The sequence below is a fragment of the Erinaceus europaeus genome, chromosome 12, assembly GCF_950295315.1.
Source record: "Erinaceus europaeus chromosome 12, mEriEur2.1, whole genome shotgun sequence".
NCBI classification, from domain to species: Eukaryota; Metazoa; Chordata; class Mammalia; order Eulipotyphla; family Erinaceidae; genus Erinaceus; species Erinaceus europaeus.
In genome coordinates, this window is record NC_080173.1 from 61,977,873 (window position 1) to 61,994,033 (window position 16,161).

Sequence of the window (16,161 nt, forward strand, 5' to 3'; positions counted from 1 at the left end):
TGAAGCAGGCAGGCCACCTCTGCTCTTTCGCCTTTACAGACTGTGTTAGCATCTCCATTATTTACCCCCAGGGTGGGATAAAGACTCAGTGCAAAGGCTAAGATCTTTAAACTGCCTTGAGTGCCCATTAAGCACATTAATAACATCCACCATAGTGAGTCTTACCGATATAATTTCCGACTTCAAGCCGGGCGTGAAAAAAAAAAAAAGGAAATCAACTGAGTTTATCAACTAGGGAGACTGCCTTAAATTAGAAGAGATTGTTTGGCTATGGGGAAAAGAGAATTAGCTGAGAACACTTCAGAAAACTCTTGGCCACTATTTGGTGGGTTTTTTTCCCCCCTCCTCCACATCTGAGGGAATGGACCGAGCCAAACTAACAATAATGGCATTTAATCAGTGATATTAACGTTGCAGTTCTGTCTAGGAGGATAGGGTCCCTACATGATCAGAAACTATATAAGGATCAATTTTAAAAGGCAGAAGTGACTTGAAAAATCAGTCTTGGGTTTAGCATTAGCATTTAAGTTGTATGGAGGGTAGTGGTGGTGGTGGTGGTGGTGGTGGTGGTGGTGGTGGTGGTGTGTGTGTGTGTGTGTGTGTGTGTGTGTGTGTGTGTGTGTGTGTGTGTGTGTGTGTGTGTGTTGAGGGCAGTGTGAAAATAATAAGACATCACTTCCAGAAGGATTGGATTCCCTGCAATTCACATATCTAAATTCACTGCCTTCTCAGCTTTCCTGCAAATGAGTATTACTATCTATTTCACAGATGAGAAAACTGAAGCTTAGAAAGGATAACAGTTTATCCTAGGACCCAGATAAACTTCATGTGGACAAGCTGAAACAGAAACTAACATCTATGGGGGCTCTGAAAGATGTGTGTTCTTAACCTCTCCTCCATACTGCTTGGTCTAACGTGGGAACATGTACATGGAAAGGAGGGAGGGAAGTTGGAGAGAAATCTGTTTATTTGCTGGCTTGAAACAAGGGACATTTTAGAATCGCAGATCCACAGGCCCAGGGCAAGAGGCCTTGGACCTCAGAACTGTGTGGGGTCAGAGGAGGAGCCTAGCTGGCTGTCTCCTTCTCTCGTCCTCTTGCAGCCCAAGCCACAGGATAGAGCCTGCCAGTCTCCACTCTTGCCTTCCTCATTAGCTGGGATTGAGACCAATTTGTGGAAGCCTTTGGTACCCTAAGGCAGTGTTTGAGTCATCTTCTCTGATGATAAAAGAGGGAGAGAGAGAGAGAGAGAGAAGAGAAAAGAGGAGACAGCTAGCCAGCCCCTGGAGACTGGAGACTCTAAGGAAGAAGAGGAGTGATGGATGGAGGCCAGAGGGACAGGCCAGTGTCCAGAGGTCATTCCTAGTCTGGCTTTCTTTAACTTCACTCTTCCCTGGAGATCTGCTTCCCCACAAGATCATCTCCCTGCACAGACTTCAAAAAGATATAATCACTCAAGAATCAGAGATCAGCTTTCACCATTTTGAAACTCTTTAAAATTGTTTATTTATGTGTTGATTGGATAGAGGCAAAGAGAAATCAAGGGGGAAGGGGAGATAAAAAAGGAGAGAGAAAATGAGACACCTACAGCACTACTTCCTTCCTGCAGGTAGGGACTAGGGATTTGAACCCAAGTCCTTGAGCAATGTAACATGTGCTCTCAACTGGATGCACCACCACCCAGTCTCTATTTTGAGACTTTTTAATTTAAGGGGATACACTCTTCTAGATCCCATAGGCTTACCAAGAACTCCACCAAAATAATTCAGGCAGAATCCAACAAAATTAGGGCCAGCCAAGAGGATAAGTCTTCTCAGACTAATACAAGTAATGGCTTCCATTTCAAAACTTGCAGCGGGTTAAGCACATGTGGCATGAAGCACAAGGACCGGTGTAAGGATCCCGGTTCAAGCCCCCGGCTCTCCACCTGCAGTGGAGTCTCTTCACAGGCAGTGAAGCAGGTCTGCAGGTGTATCTTTCTCTCCCCCTCTCCCTCTTCCTCTCTTTCTATTTCTCTCTGTCTTATCCAACAACAACAACATCAATACCAACAACAATAATAACTACAACAACAATAAAACAACAAGGGCAACAAAAGGAGAAAAAAGCAAATTTAAAAAAATTAATTAAAAAAAACCTTGGTAGATCTCTGAAGCTGAAACAGGAATCGTGTCATGGAATCACAGTGACATTAACCTCGGGCATTTAGTCTGGGGAGGAAATGTTGGCTTTATGTCTACCAGGGGATATTGAGAGAGCTACCTCACTTCTGTTACCCTCAGAATCTTAAAAGAATGGAAGGAAGGAAGGTGTTTATCAACTAGAACACACTAAAATGATGCATAGGACTGTCTAAAACCTCTCGCTGATTTTAGACAGCACTTTGTTCCATTATTTTATCTGAACCTCAAAAAAAAAATTCTGAAGTTGTGACTACCATCTCTATTCTACAGATAGTATAACTAAGGCTGAGCTAGATTAAGCACTTTGTCCAATATCCTATGACAGAGTAAATGACGGAGTTGAAAATAGAACACAGTTGTGTTTGGCTGCAGTGATGATACATAAGTATACCCTATGCTTGGGGGAAGGGGGGAGAGGTAGGGAGTAGGGGCATGAATGAGAAATCAATATGAACCTTGCCAGAAAGGGAGGGTTAGGGCACAGAGGGCAGAGGGAGAAAGACAGGAGCATAGCCTAAACCCCTCTCATAAATCAGGCACACAGTGGGAGGCCTTAGCTTGCATCCTGTCATCAGAAAGCAAAGTATAAGAAGCCAGCATGTGGTCTCCAATTATTTTTTAATATTTTTATTTATTTATTTATTTGTTTGTTTGTTTGTTTATTATTGGATAGAGATAGACATTGAGGGGGGAGAGAGAGGGTAAGAGAGACCTGCAGCCCTGCTTTACCACTTGTGAAGCCTTCCCTCTGCAGGTGGGAACCAGGGGCTTGAATCTAGGTCCTTGCACACTTTAATGTGAATGCTTAACCAGGTGTGCCACAGCCTGGCCCTGTGGTCTCCAGCTCAAAGTCTATGAGGACACTCTTACAGTTGGATTGTGAGTGTGAGCTCTGTTTAGCGATCACACTACTTGTCTTAAGCTTCAACTAGGCTCAAAGTTCAGCAGACACTCGGGTTCACAAAAGTTAACCCAAAATCTTGGGCACACCATTCTGTCATCTTTCCCCTCAACTATCTCCCTGTATTATGAAGCATATCCAGAAGCAGCTCACCATTCAACATATTCCTCAAAAACTTAACTAAGGTGTGCACCTTACTATGTGCAAAGCCCTGGGTTCAAAACACAGTATTACATAGAAGCAGTGAAGATAGTAGAAAAGCTCCACAGATAGTAGAGAAATGCTGATTCACCTCCGTCTCGCTCTCTTTCTCTGTTTATCTATGTTTCTTCCCCCCCCCAGCCTGTCTCTATTTATAAAATAAAAAGAGTGAAAAAAAATTAGTTCAACTCAGGAGTGTCAGTGATATCATACATGTGTGATAACCTCTAGCATCACAAAGAAGCAAAAGAAGAAAAAGGAGAAGGAGGAGAAGGAAGGAAGGAAGGAAGGAAGGAAGGAAGGAAGGAAGGAAGGAAGGAAGGAAGGAAGGAAGGAAAAGAGAAAAAAGAAAAAGAAGGTTTAGGCCAAAGAAGCATGGTTGAGATATTTAATTCAAGAACATCTTTCCCAAAGCACTCAGATACTGAGACCACTGTGTTGCCATTTAATATCCATGTATAAACTTACATACCCTTTGGATTTGTTCTGAACAGTAATCTTCTTTACCAGATATTTGCTGAAACTGCAGTTATCAAAATGCCACATCTTCCACAAAACATTTTTCCATACTGCACTAAGCATGTTATATTAACAGCAAACATATATGGTCTGAAAAGCATAAAATAAAAGCCTGTGGAGTAAGTCAGAGAACAGAGGTTCTTAGAATTCTGAGTAGTGGGGGCCAGTGAGTAGCACACACATTACCATATGCAAGGGTGTGGGGTCCAGCCCCTGATATCTAATCTACAGGGGGGATACTTCATGGATGGTGAAGCAGAGTCTGTGTCTTTCTCTCTCCCTTTCTACCTCCCCCTCCCCTCTCAATTTCTCCCTGTCTTATCAAATAAAATAGAAAAAGAAAAATTAACAAAGGCTGCTGGGAGCAATGAAATAGTTGAGCCAGCATCCAGCCTCAGCAACAGAAACAACCCTGGTAGCAATAAAAGAAAAATAAAGAAAAAAAAAGAATTCTGGATAATGGCACAATCAGTAAGTGGCAATGACTTTGTGAGAGACAGTTTTCTAATTCTGATTTCTCAGCCTAGTGTCCTTTCTTCTGAAGTGGGCTATGTATCAAAGACCAAAGGCACCGTCTTGAATGTATCTCCTGAAGAGAGAAAAAGCACCATATGTACCACTGTAACCTCAGCTTGCTTTTCCCCAGAATCCTTGTTTCAGGGAGACTTAACAAAAGATGAATTCCTAGGACAGCCTTGGTTTATCTTCCCTACCTGATAGGTAGATCTGTCACCGATCATATTATACTGGCCAACTCCTGCATTTAGAGCAATGAAGAATGAAAATACCCACTGTAACATGGGTAAGTAAATGAGACACTTCTAGTTAGTGTGCAAATTGGTACATTTTAAGGCAAATTGGCAATATCAAGCTTATAAATGCACAAATCCTTAGCTGCAACAATTCACATGGAAGAGTTTATCTAAAGAAATATTCATATGAGTGAGCAGATTAATATCACTAAAGCTGTTCAGCTGTAGTTTGTCTGTGGTAGTATGACCATGGAGAAAACCAAACTGTACCTTATTAGTAATATTTTGAAAAATAATGATAGTTTAATGCTGTCAAAGAGTAAATAACAACAAAAAAAAAAGAGACGGAATCAGGTGGTAGTACAGCGGGTTAAGCACACGTGACGCAAAGCTCAAGGACCGGCTTAAGGATCCTGGTTTGAGCCCCGGCTCCCCACCTGCAGGGGAGTTGCTTCACAAGTGGTGAAGCAGGTCTTCAGGTGTCTGTCTTTCTCTCCCCGTCTCTATCTTCCCCTCCTCTCTCCATTTACTGTCCTATCCAACAATAATGACATTAATAACAACAACAATAATAACTACAACAATAAAACAACAAGGGCAACAAAAGGGAAAATAAATATTTTTTTAAAATTTTAAAAAAAAGAACTACTTTATGTGCAATGGCAATATCCATTTTGTTAGAAAAGCAAAACAAGTTATACCATGATTAATTGGATTAAACACTTTTATTCTAAATGACATTAAGGAAAAGAAAGCACAGGCTCAGATTGAGGTCCATCTCTTGCACCTGAAGTAGAGACCCAGGATGTCCTGGGACTGTGATATCAGGGAAACTGAGGTAAAGGGAGGGAAGGTTGTAAGATGTTGTCATTTATTTTATTTATTTCTCTTTATTTAGTTTTTGCCTGAGCACTGCTCAGTTTTGGATTATTGTGGTGCCTGAGATTGAATCTGGGACTTTGGATCCTCAGATATGAAAGTCTTTTTCATAATCATTACTTTATCTTCTTAGTTTTGTCTTTGTTCTAGAGTCTATTGAAAAGTATCAAGGGGAGTCGGGCTGTAGCGCAGTGGGTTAAGTGCAGGTGGCACCACACAAAGCACAAGGACCGGTGTAAAGATCCCGGTTCAAGCCCCAGCTCCCCACCTGCAGGGGAGTCGCTTCACAAGTGGTGAAGCAGGTCTGCAGGTGTCTGTCTTTCTCTCCCTCTCTCTGTCTTCCCCCTCCTGTCTTCATTTCTCTCTGTCCTATTCAACAATAACGACAACAATAATAACTACAACAATAAAACAAGGGCAATGAAAAGGAATAAATAAATATTTTTTAAAAAGAGAAAAGTATCAAATTTCAGTTTTGAAATTTCTGGTGTTCATGATATAGTGAGAGGCCTATAAAAGATTCTGACAGTGCAGATCACAAAATAAACATGATTATTCTGCCCCACTAACAAATGACAAATTATCCCCAGCCCATACTTACATCCCCAAATTATCCCCAATATCAAACTTTTGTATATATGTATGTATTATATGTTGTTTAACCATTATATAGACATGCCATGAGAGAAGAATACACACCATCAAACCATGAGCACTGCATACAGTAGAGAGAGCTGGGACAGAGTACCATGCTTTTTACTTTTCATACATTTATATTTGCTTTATTATATAATGCATTATTTTACATGTTTTAACGACAGAAGCATTCATTTAGGCATAACAGAATAAAAAAAAGAAAAATAAACAAAAAAATTAGATACACCAACTTCCTCCAACTTGGGAAAAACTAAACTGGGCCTCTAGCCATCAAAATCTCACCAAACCAAATCTCAATTACATAGCAATATGGCATGGCAATACCTTACAAAGCAGGATGGTGGGGTGGGCAGTGGGTAATTAGTCTGTTTTGTTTACAATCTGGAACTGTGCCTGGCCCATATTAGGCACTCTGTAAAAAATTATTGAATGTGAAATGAATGGAGAAAAACTCAGGATATTCAAAGAAAAGGTGATTTTACTTAATTTAGGCAATTGAGATTAGGAGACTGAACTGCAGCCAAATATCAATAGTTCTGACTGTAGGTAACACTGGGCTATAATTAGCCTATCAAATGTTTGCCTGCCTATAACTACTCCTAAATTGTTTTTGCACAGTTACTCATCAAATATCTTTTAAAGCCACTAGAATCAGCCCTTGCCCTAAGGGACTTCAATCAAGCTGTGCAATAGACTTGTAAATCCAACACTAGAAAATTCTACTTATTAGCAAAAATAGTCCTGGGTAGAGGTATAATACTGGTTCTGACTTCACCTTCTATAACTCACAGTGTGACCTTGTTTGGTCTTTTGCCTTGCTGAGCAATCAAAATGGTGGTACTTGAGCTAGATGCTATCTCAAACACATAATACTGCTAAGCACCTGAGGATATAGGTTCTCAGAAATCCAGCAGCCCTGGATTCCAATTTATGATTCTGTCCACTTAGTATCACCCAGAGCTCATAACTTCAGCTCATAACTGCTGATTCTACGCAAGCTGAACTTTGTCCTTGCAGTATCAGAGGTGTTCTCCTGAACTGAGGGTTTCAAAGTTTAGTCTCATTCTGTATTCCTGAATCTAAAATCATAAATTTTCCTGAAGTTTCGAGGTGGGGGTGGGGGGTGCACAGGAAGAGTATACTGTTGATTTAAAGATCTACTTCTTTATCTTTTTATTATCTTTATTTATTTCTTGGTAGAGGCAGCCAGAAATCGAGAGGGAAGGGAGTAATAGAGAAGGAGAAAGACACCTGCAAACACTACTTCATCACTCGCAAAGCTTTCCACTTTCCCCCTGAGGCTCAAACCTGGGTCCTCGCACATTGTAATGTATGCACACAACCAGGTGCGCCACTACACAGCCCCTATTTATTTATCTTTATAAGAAAGAGAGAGAGAGAGAGAACACCACTCAACTCTGGTTTATGGAGGTACGAGGAATTGAACCTGGGACCTCTGGAAGCTCAGAGGTGCAGATCCTGTGTGCTAACACATTGTTCCATCTCCCTTACCCCCAAAAGTGTATTGCTAAGAATTAAGAGCACAACCTACAAACCAAGCTCTTCTTTCCATCCCAGCTTCACTGATTACCAACTGGATGACCTTAAATAAATTACTGAAATTTACCCTCAGTTTCTTATATAACACACAGAAGCCAATAGCACCAATTTCACATCCAGTGCCTTGAAGTATTTAACACAATGCCAAGGGGGCAGGTCGTGGCACACCTGGTTGAGTGCACATGTTATAATGCACAAGGACCTAGGTTGGAGCCACTGGTCCCCACTTGCAGGGGAAAAGCATTGTAAGTGGTGAAGCCGTATTGCTAGTGTCTCTCTGTCACTTTTCCTCTCTATCACTCCCTTCCTGATTTCTGACTATGTCTACCCAATAAATAAAGACAATTTAAAAATTTTTTTTTTTAATGCTAGAAGCAGAGTAGGTGTTATAGAAGTGGCAGTTGTTCTTAATGAGGGAGGGAAGACAGCAAGTAAAGGAACTGTAGTTTTAGAATGGGAAGCTGAAATTTGAAGTTTAGCAAAGCAAGGATAACATTGAGAACATTCTCTTAGGACCTGTGGTGACTGTTTCCTCCATGGGCTGGGGGCCAAGAGAAGGTGTCAGTGTAGCTCTAGTTCATCTATACTGACTACCCACCCCTCTGTGTATGTCATGTTCCTATCTCTTGCCCCATCCTGTATACAGCACCTCTTGAACCTAGTCCCCTGAACTGCCCTTTGCAACAGTGAGTCAAAATCAGCACTGTCCATTTGCATCAGACTATCTCAGGCCTGCCCAAACTCCAATCTAAAACATGGCTAGACAAAAAAAAAAAAAAATTTGTCCCCAGTAGTCTTTTTCTTTTTTGCCACCGAAGTTATCACCAGAGTTGGGTGTGTCTGGATAACAAATCCACCGCTCCCTAGGGCCTTTTTTTCTTTGATTTTTCTATCTTTCACTGAATAGACCAGAGAGAAAATGAAAGAGGAAGAGGGAAATAGAGAGGCAGAGTGAAAGAGAAACACTTATAGCACTGCCCCACCACTTCTGAAAGCTCTCCCCCACACCAAGACACACACACACACACACACACACACACACACACACACACACACACACACACAGCCTGAACCCTGAGTCTGGGGATGATAACCAACTTTGCAAAGGCTTTGTAGCCAAATCACCAGTTTCAAACTCTGGAAGCTCCAAACGTGATATAGCCCTGGCTGCTGCTATCACTTCATCCCCAATATACTCCCAGCCCTCATGTATCTATGTACTCTCACAACTTCCTTTTGCATCTAGCCTACCCCACAAAGAAACAGATGTGCTAGGACAGTTGGAATAGTTTGTAAAGACCAGATCCTTTTGCTTAGTGTTTGTTTTAATTTTCCCAAGCAGCTCAGATCTAACAGAGAAAGTGCCATAAAGTGAGAGTATCAGTGTTCACTGAAAATACCATTTCACAAGGGACAATATATCCAAACAGCCAGTTGTAGTCTGAGCCTCAGCCTCCTCAAAAATGCAGCTGTCACCAAATATACATTTGAAATCCAGCCCCACCCCCCTTGTCCCTCTGTCCTTCACTCATCCCCTCCTCCCCACCTCTCTCTCTCCTTTCTTACTTCTTCATCTAGCTCTCTCTTTCCGTCTTGCAATTTAGCTTTAATTGCCCTGTCAGCTTTTAGGGCTGCTAATTGATGCCTTTTATTCTGCGTTAAAACTCCTGGGGAAAAAAAGGATCTCCCTGGGCCCCCAGAGCTGCTAGATTGGGCCGATTTGGCAAGGCTGTCTCCCTCAGGATTGAAGCTGGGTGCTACAGTGCTGGGGGGAAGGTTTGGGGGAGTCTCTGAGGCGGGGAGGGGGCTGGGCAGGGGTTGGAGTGTCTATTTTTAGTGAGGGTTTTATAGAGTGGATCCCTGTGGCTTGGCTCCACACTGAAATATTGTCCTCGTCTCAATGACATAAACACAGGGCAACTTGGAGATCTTGGCGCCAGCCCTGGCCGGAGCCTGTGAATGGGCAGACCAGTGGAATGGGACTGGAGTAAGAACCGTACAATAATTACAAATAAATCCTCCCCTTTCCCTCTGCCTGGTTTTTCCCTGTTCACTAAATACAAAAAAAAAAAAAAAAAAAAAAAAAAAAAGCCTATGCCTATGCTTTTCTGTAAATAAGATGAACTGAAGCTGAGGAGGGATCTACCAGGAGGCAGTTAATAGAATAATGACTTGGGCAAGCTTAGGTTAATAAGAAAGGACAGGCAAGAATTAATTAAACAGCCACTGTCCCACTGTCATCAGTGAAAACCAAGCAAAACATGGAAGGTTTCTTGGGCTCCTGGAGTAAATCAATGTGTAACTTCCCTGGAGAGTGTGGAGTCCTTGGCACTGCCCCTGGCACACAGGGAATTGGAACTGATAAACTGGAACCAATTAGCACAAGGTTTCGATATGATTCTCTGGAATGTCCCAGGCTAGGCTGGATAAAGCTGTTGCTCTATACTGCCTCAGCCTTGGAGCCCCAGTTCCCAGAACATATTAAAACATAACTTTACTTCCCTTCAAAGGCAATCCTAACCCCTGAGTTTTGTCCTTGGAAGCCTGTGGGGGTGGGGTGAGTGGAGAGGGGTGGGAGGACAAGGTGAGGTAGGATTTTCATAACCCCTCAACCCCCCTACACACACACACACACACACACAACCCTGTAAATAAATAAGAGATTACACTAAATTCCATTTGAAGTTGTCGGTCCAGGAATGGAACTTTTATCCTATTATGAATTTCATGGGTGAGACCTTTCAGACTTTGAGTGTGGCTGACACGTTCATTGAAAGGCCCTAATTGCAGTTGTAGGAGTTGACTGCAGACACCACACTGTACACACCAGCACATTCCTCTGAAGAAAGAGCATCCTATGAGAGCCACCCTGGGCCTCCCTTCAAGTCAGCAAGACTGTCAAGGTTTCACTTAAACTTTAAAACCAAAGTTGCCCTATCGAACAGCCAGGTGCTAATTTGGGATTCTGAGGTTGGGCAGACTTGTCTTGGCTGACAGGGCTCTTACTATACCCAGGGGGGCCAATTGCACTCACCCTTCAGTCTCCCAGAGGCCAGTCAGGGAGCCTTTGAATCCCATGCACCCTTGAAGGCCTGCTTTTATTATTAGTTGAACTTCCTCTGAGCCTGAAATCTCCCAGCATTTGACCCCTTTGACAAGACTGAGAGAGATCTGTCTTTTGCACAGAGCTACCTGCACACCTGAATCAAGAAGGCAAGCCTGACAGAGAGCCAAGTCAAGGAGAGACAGCACAACCCAAGGAGCTAATTAAAAAACTGTTCTACTCCTCCCTCACTCAGCACCAAACAATTGTTTTTATTATGGTAACATGCACATCATGTAAAATGCACCAAATGAATCATTTCTACAGATACAATTCAGTGGTAGTGAGTACATGAATGTGTGTATCTCCATCACCATTACCCAGCTCCAGAACATTTATCATCTCCTAAACTGCAATGTTGAATACATGGAACACTAATCTCCTAACCCCACTCCCCATTCCTAACCCTTGGCAACTCCTATTCAGCCTCTTTCTTTCCCTATATTTGACTACTCCAGGTACCTCCTGTAAGCAGAGTCACACAGTGCTTGCCCTTTTATGAATGACTTCATTCACTAAGCACATGTTGTAGCATATGTCAGAATGCCTCTCTTTTTTAAGAATGAATAATATTCGAGCATATTCTTGTGTGGGAGAAGGGAGGAGTCACATTTTGCTTATCCTTTCATCTGTCAATGCACACCTAGATTATTTCTGTTTCAACTACTGTGACTAATGCTGCTATGAACACAGGAGGCCATATTTCTGTTCAAGTTCCTACTTTCAGTTAGTTCAGTATACACCCTAAGATGGAATAGTTGGGTTATAGGATAATTCTATTTTTTAATTATTTTTGTCCTCCCCAGGGTTTCACCACTATCAGATGGCTTTTTTAGATAGACAAAGACAAGAGACTGAGATAGAAGGAAAGACACTCCAACACTTAAGTGTGTCCCTGGGCCATAGGGGCTAGGCTTGAACCTAGGCAGTGTGTGGCAAAGCAGGTATTCATACAGGTAAGCTAGCCAATGACCCTATTGCTTAATTTTGTATGGAGCTACCATACTCTTTCCCACTGTGACTGCATCATTTCAAATTCCCACTAGTAGTGCATGGGGTTCCAGTAGCTTCGCATCCTCATCAACACTTTGTCTTTTCCATATATTTAATCCATCCTAATGGTAATACGGTAATATATCACTGTGGTTTTAAACAATAAGAATTTTTTGTTTCCTGTTTTCTCTGTCCCCTCTGTGGGGGGGGGGGGGCCTGCATAAGTGGTGGAATCATGCCGGTGTGAACCTCTAGAGAAGCCCTGATGAGGAGAAAAAAAAAAGGAATAACTTATAAATATCCACAAAACTACCCCCCCCCCTTCTCGGAGGAAACTACTGTCCCTGAGTTGTTATGCATGATTCTCATTCATTACAAGCCTTCCCATATTTCCATCCTTTAATTTATATTTGGTATTTTGTGAATCACCTTGGATTCCTCTTTGGATTCCACGTTCCATACTTGTTAGTTATATAAGGAACACCAGAAACAGAGTCCTAGAGGAAACAAAGAGTCCATCAAAAATAGACCGCAAACTTTGGGGTTAGGCAGAGTTAAACCACAGGCATGCCACTTTCTATTTGGGTGACCTTGGTCAAGTCACTTGACCTCCCTGAGTTTTAATGTCCCCCTTTTTAAAAACTAAAGTGTTTTGAGAACTAAATGAAATAACAAGGATAATGTACTTTACCAAGCACATAGCAAGAACTCCGTAATTGGAAAAAAAAAAAAAAAAAGGAGGAAGAGAAGGAAAAAGTTAACATTAATTTCATTAATTTTCATATTAAGCTATTGTCTCTGCCCAGCTGTCACTCATTTGCAGTACTCACCAACCTTACCACTTCTGTGTGTTGCCACAAAACAGGAGAGAGCATGCATACAATTCAACGATAAGAAATACAACCTCATTTAACCCCTTTCTAAAGTGTTGGTATTTTTGTCACCATTTGAATATCCTTATACCCTCTTTCCCCCTGCCCTGAGGGCAGTGGAGACTGGAGGAAAGGGAGTAAGGAGGGAGGGAAGTCTGACTGTTCTGCCAAGTCACCCTACTTGGGAGAGGACATTAAGCTCGGGCCCTGAGCCTGGCTACAGAAACTGTAATCCAATACCTTAATCCATTTCTTCTTCAAAGCGTTGCCCTTTGTGCCAGGTGGACAGAACCCTAGTGATGTTGAGCTGCCCCTGAGAAGCTCTTGTATTGGGCTGTGTCATTCAGGCTCGGGAGAGAATACTCAGAGAGGCACCTTTGACCTGGTTATTTGGATAAATGTGGCTGCAGAATGGCAGTTTAAAGTACCAAAAGGATGTTTGGGGAACTTCCCCTACTTGGTGGTGACAATGAATTTAGCCATTTAGCCATTGATCTAGTCATCCCCTGTTAAGGCTGACTGTGCCCAGTAGTGTGCAAGGCTTTCTGCCTACACAAAGAGGGACTAGACACCAAAGGGAACTTGGTTTGCGATAGATTAGTTCTCTCCTGCCCTTTTGAAAATGACTTCTAAATTGATCTCTCCAAGTATACAGCAAGGACTGGAAGCAGGAGCGCAGAATGGAGAGGAAATAGACTCAACAAGGTCTGGTCCTAAGGTCTCTGAAATGGGAGTGGGGGACCCCACCCTTTTTTTTTTTCTCCAGGGCATGGGCTGAGGCTAGGCTGACAAGTCACAACAGCTGCTGCCTCCCTAGAATGAGCTGGGATCTTGCAGCCACTCCTCAACTCGACCCCCCACCCCAAGCTGCAGCTTCCTGGGATAGAGCCAATCACTCCTCATTCCCTCCCCTGTCCCAACTTGCTTCTGCTGCCAAAGACAGGACTTCAAGATACTAGCTGCCAGTTTGTGAGGACTCTGGCTGCTGAAGGTGTTGGTGCAACCAGGCTGTGTCCTAGTTATAGCTGGAGCAAGTCATTAATGTGCCATTTAAATAAGTAAACCACTGGAACCATAGCTTAATGGTTATGCAAAAGACTTTCATGCCTGAGGCAACGAAGTTCCATCCCAGGTTTAATCTCCAGTACCACACCATTAACCCGAATTGAGCAGTTCTCTGATATAAATAAATAAATAAATGTTAGACCATTTATTCTAGTCAAATTGGTCTTTATATTTTCCAACTACCTATAGGGGAGCTTGTTTTATAAGAAAAGGCCAACCATTACAAGCTATTACTGTTCACATTTGCTGCATGATGGGCATGGTCTTCACCACCATAAATTCCCTTTAACCACTACTAGGACCCATTATGGTCACACCAAGAACAATTGCAGGTTCAGGGATACATCCATTCAGCAGGAACCTGCTGAATATCAGACACAATGGTCAGTACTCAGACAGCAGAGATGAAGCCCCATATTGCTGTCTAGTGGCTATGGGATTCAACTGCCTAGAATAGAGTCCAGTGATGTGTAAACTAAAGGAAGGCACAAATGGTGTGGTATCTGAGAAGAGGGAATGATTAATTCTGCCCAGAGGGGATCATGAATGGACAAAGAAATGTTTAAGCAGAATCTGGAAGGCTGCAAGTGATGCTTGCAGAGAGTGAGAACCTAGAACATACAGCAGCTGACTATTTGTAGACACCTCTACGGAGTTCTAAACAAGCTAAAATATAAGACAAACAACAAAGAATGAAATGTAGAGATAGGAAAGGTGGTCAGATTGCAAGTGGAAGCCCAATGTCATAACATCTCAAGAGATGACCATGAGAATCCTTGGAGGTTTCTAAACCATGGCAAATAATTCTCTTTCTATACTTTTGCCTGTTTTTATCAAGAATAATTAATTAAAGCCTGGGAGAAATAAGAGGGCACTTCTATGCCCTTTATCAGGAAGTTAGCTTGCCTAGAGAAGGTCAGTATTATTTGCAAGTCCTGTAATTTAGGGGAATTTGGTTAAGCAATAAGGCCCTTATGAAGACCCCAATCACTGTAAAATGAAGTAAAAACAGCTCTCAGGAACAAGTCAGATATTGCACCAAACTCCCATTCCACAGCCAATCACAGCCCCCTAAGTCCCTAAAAAATGGACAAGTGCCCCAAGACTTGCCTGCCTGGCTGTCAAAATATTTAGAAGAAGCATATTTAAATTGTGCACTGAACAATAGAACTACCTCAGAAGTAAACGTTCATGCTGGTGAAGAAGCCTAAACCATAAACATTTAGTCTATAATGTAACTGTCTCTCCTTCTGGGTGAGGGCCTGAAAGAAAAGCAGAGTTCCATAAAAACGTGATCTGCCCGGATTTTCTTACCCCTGTGGCATGATAATTACGATGCCTCTTATTACATTTTAAGGCTCATCTGCGGTGACTCAAATCCTCCAGGAGGTGAGGGCAGCAGCACTGCATTTTTCTCAATGTGTTTTTGCTGAATCGCTGTAGTAATTCACTCTTGAAACAAAACAAAGTGAAAATAGGGTTGAAAACCACAACCTGGCCTCATTACAGGCCCACCCCCTCCTACCACCTCCAGGTACTTCAAGGGCCTTGCTTCCAGCATTTTAGGGATTATCTTTGCGAGTTTAATCAAGCTTTACATTAACTGGTTAACATGGTTAAGCCTCTGCATGAGGAAAGAAACGCTTGTCTGAAATTGCAGTGCACCAGATTCATTTTCTGAAGAGGGGACCAAGGGAGATGTAATATGGGCTCAACTCTCACCTTCTCCATTCTCACTACCATGAGTAGGGACATTCTCATAAATTTATAATAATATGTGTCACTTATAAAACTAACTTTTTAAGAAAGCCTAGAAGTAATGAATCATCCCTCAAAAGAATTCGTTGCAGAAACATGAGTCCAGTCACTGGCTATGCTAGTGAAGACATAGCCACTGCTTTATTTGCTTTTGTTTGTATTTTTTAATTTAAGAAAGTTGGCATAATCTTTATGTATTATGCTACGCCAGAGGTGAGACTGGGAAATTGTTAGGCTGGGTGGAGGATTCCTGATGGCTGAAGAAGGAGCATAAGAAACTTAAAAATTGTAAAGGAATTTTTTTCCATATCTCTGAAGCTTCTCATTTTCTATATGTATTTTTGTGAAGAAGAAGAATAAAATATGTTTCCCTTAATTGAGGGAATTTTTAAATGAAATTGCATAAAGACACTGAGGTGAAACCTTAGATATAAGAAAAATAAAACCAGTGGGGGTTTTGGAGACATTATTTTTCTTGAAAGTGATGTGCAGAAGCTTGATCAAAAGCCCCGTTTTACTACAGTCATGCTCCATTATGGGAAGGGGAGGGTACCCTGGTGGCATGGAGGAAGGGAAAATGAAATAAACCCTTTCCCTTACTTGACCAGGTTGCCAAATGTCACCCTCCAAAGTAAATTTCTATAGCCTATTGGTACCAATAACCTCTGTCATGAGTTAAATATGGGTTTGGAACAAGACAATAATCAACCACAAAGCAA